The sequence below is a fragment of the Suricata suricatta genome, chromosome 1, assembly GCF_006229205.1.
Source record: "Suricata suricatta isolate VVHF042 chromosome 1, meerkat_22Aug2017_6uvM2_HiC, whole genome shotgun sequence".
Taxonomy (NCBI): domain Eukaryota; kingdom Metazoa; phylum Chordata; class Mammalia; order Carnivora; family Herpestidae; genus Suricata; species Suricata suricatta.
The window spans coordinates 187,196,461-187,200,105 of NC_043700.1; the positions used below are offsets into that span (position 1 = coordinate 187,196,461).

Here is a 3,645-nt window from a genome sequence, read left to right on the forward strand (position 1 = left end):
ATCCTGTCTTTCTCCATTGAACACACATTCAAACCTTGTGTACGATCTCTTCCAGAATTTTTGTCCCTTAAAAAGTCTTCCTTCACTCAACAGCCATGATAACCTTTTTAGAAACAAATACTAGAGCATATTTGTGCATAAATTAAAGCCCTCCAATAGTTCCCATTTCATTTGGAATTAGATTCAAAGTCATCGCTCTGACCTACAGAACTCTGATTATTCTCGATGCCTACCTCGGAAACTTCACTTCCAGATTTCTTTCTGCCATCCTATTCCTGACTCTCATCTAAACACTCAATATTCTTTTAGTGCCTCTGTACTTCATACACCCAGCGATCCACATCGCTGGGGTTAACAGAGCTCTCTACACATATGGGTATGGGGAGGAAGGAAGAGAAGGCATTAACTATCACACCAGGTCTCCGGTTTGTCTCTCATCATTTGAACAAGAGCATTTTTCTATCTCAGCTCTGGAAAACGGAAAGCATGGTGAAGAATTATTACCGTTTAGGGAGTGATAGTAATTATGTCATAATAATGACTGGATGTATTTGAATTGTGATGTGCTCATACATATCAGCCTCTTCTCTCACAGCCAGAAGTAGAGAGGTAAGTTGCTGACCTAGAAGAATAATGGAGCACAAGCCATCTGATCTATACCACACTATTCAGGGCACCACAAGCTCTAGAAGAAATGAAATACTAAATTCAGAATGTAGACTAGTTGATCAAAAAATCCCAGGGAGTGTAAAGCCAAAGGGCAAAGCTGTGACTTGGTTGTAGAACACAAAAGTGCACTTCCGGGACCAAAAGCTAGACTATCTGTAAATTGTTTCCAGGATGGAGGTAAATGGAGCTAAGCATAGTGTCAACATGAATTCCAAACAACTGAAGAACCTAATGACAAATAAGAGATTCAAAGGAGAGCAAAGGAACCAAAGGTAGATAAAAACCTAGAAAAGAAGAAAACATTTGCAATGTATACTGTAAGCTAATGGTTATATCTGGGATATGTAAATAACTCCCACCAATCAATGAGATAAGACTAATGGCCTAATAGAAAATTGAACATGAAACTGATAGAAGGAAAAATACAAAAGATCAATAGATATGTGAAAAGCTGTTCAAGCCCAGTGAAATACAAATTAAAAGAACAAGATACTATTCCTCACCCACAGGCTTGGCAAAAATGTAAAGATTAATAATAGCCATTTTTAGCAAAGGGCTAGGGAACAGAAACTTACATTCGGTTGGAAATGTACATTTGCAGATTAGCGTTATGGATAATTCTAGAGATCTATCCCAGAGAAACACTTTCACTGAAATCTAGCAAATCAGGCATTAGGTTGCCCATGTGGTATTGCTTGGAATAGCAAAAGTCAGGAAACTATCTAATGCCTATTAATAAGAGAATGGCTGATCGTCTTGGACCTTGCATAGAACACTATGTGGTCTCTAAAATAACTAAGGTGATCTATATTAACATGTAAATTTCTCAGAGACATATTGTTAAGTGAGAAAAACAGTATGATTCCAATTGGTAACAAACATAAATCATGCACCCCCCCCAAACAAAAAACCCAACCCTACAGGCAGAACAACACTGTTTACATAAGGGCTTTTAAAACCAGGCTGGAAACATAGGAGAACTTACATCTGTAAAGTAGCTTGTAATTACCTGGGAAAGAGGAGGGGCCCCAGAAGGCTGGGAGTCTGAGGGGTCCCCTTTTTTCAGGAGTGTTTGGATGACATTTAAACTGGACTGGATATGCTGTCAAAGACTGGACAGTTGCATAATCTGAGAAAGAAACAAATGCATGGATGTGTTGGAGAAACAAGGGCATCCTGTGAAGTTTCACTTCAAACAATCACATTAAGTGGATTTATTTTAAAACACAAATCTCAGAAAACATGATTCGTGAACGGAAGAAGAATAAAGAACACACCCATACTAAGCATGTGCCTATTACCTGCGGTTGTAAACATGACATTGGAAATAACATTTTCCAGAAAACTTCAGAAAGAAAACAAGTAATAACAGCAGCTATCTGGTCAGTTCAAACTGTGATACCCTGGAGGCCTATATTATCTGTGATGTGTAGAACAATCTCTTTACTTCTGTATCCAAGATGTAAATTGCTTAAAAAGAATTAAGTAACAAGACTGAGATGCTAGAGTCTAGATGCTAACACTTAGATATAACCTAGTTGGTAATAACAGCATAGCACTCTAAAGGTGCCAGCTAAAGAAGTTTTGGTTGCAGGCAACAGGAAACAAGGAATTGGATAGATCAAGTGGCTCACAGAGGAGCAGGAAAAACTGAGAAACCATTGCTTGTGTAAGGATCTATGCTACACAAGTAGGTATCATTTATTGGAGGCTAACTTTAGGAAGCTAAAAAATAAACACACGTTGAGTTTTTGAAATACCCTCAATGCTATGCTGAGCCCTTTGAGTATTTTAGCTCATTTATTTCCTCCCAACAATTATTAGCATGTCCGTTTTACAGATCAAGAGGCCACCAGGGAACAAGATAGTCTCCCACCTGCCTGGAGGACATCAATGCCCTAGATGACCTTGGAAGTCACATGTTGATAATACTAGAGTTTCTATCCTGTGGATCCATGGATAGCTGCGTTCCACACAGCCCCTCACCCCAATCTGATGTCCACACGAATACGTTTGTCTCATGGTAAAGCACTGACATTTCAAGACTCATCTACTTTACCAACCATCATAAATACACCCAGACATTTAAAATGTACTGGAGAAGTAGAGCAGAGATTGGATGCCTGAGGAGGTAAAGCCTGAAATTAAAATAGGAAAACAACTAAAAACTTGAAAATGTCTCCCAAGATAGTTGCATTTTAGAAAAATACATAAGTTTGGAGCTAAAGGGCTTTATGAGTAGTTAAAAACTCAAGAACTAGAATTTCCCAGGATGTTCAGAATCCATGCACCCATGGAAGAGGCCAAGCCCAGAAATGAAATGATGCCACCATCTTCTATCCCTTATTCGGTTTTTTAAAAATATTTTATTGTCAAATTGATTTCCATACAACACCCAGTACTCCTCCCACAAGTGCCCTCCTCCATCACCACCACTTCTTTTCCCCCCTCCCCCTTTCCCTTCAACCCTCAGTTCATTTTCAGCATTCAATAGTCTCTCAAGTTTTGCATCCCTCTCTCTCCCCAACTCTCTTTCCCTCTTCCCCTCCCCCTGGTCCTCCATTAGGTTTCTCCTGTTCTCCTGCTAGACTTATGAGTGCAAACATAAGGTTTCTATCCTTCTCTGCCTGGCTTGTTTCGCTTAGCATGACACCCTCCAGGTCCATCCACTTTCCTACAAATGGACATATGTCATTCTTTCTCATTACCATGTAGTACTACATTGTGTATATATACCACATCTTCTTGATCCACTCATCAGGTGATGGACATTTAGGCTCTTTCCGTGTTTTGGCTATTGTTGACAGTGCTGCTATGAACTTTGGGGCACATGTGCTCCTATGCATCAGCATTTCTATATCTCTTGGGTAAATCCCTAGCAGTGCTATTACTGGGTCATAAGGGAGTTCTATGGATAGTGTTTTGAGGAACCTCCACACTGTTTTCCAGAGCGGCTGTACCAGTTTACATTCCCAC

At 39.7% G+C, this 3,645-nt stretch overlaps 1 long non-coding RNA gene across 1 annotated transcript in view; it reads left to right on the forward strand.

Moving 5' to 3' along the window:
- Positions 1–596: 596 nt before the first annotated feature.
- LOC115286193 overlaps positions 597–3,645 on the forward strand; it is a 7,643-nt gene continuing 4,594 nt past the window's right edge. Inside the window, exon 1 of the long non-coding RNA XR_003905942.1 lies at positions 597–609. This is a non-coding gene — a long non-coding RNA (uncharacterized LOC115286193). The remainder of the gene's footprint in view (positions 610–3,645) is intronic.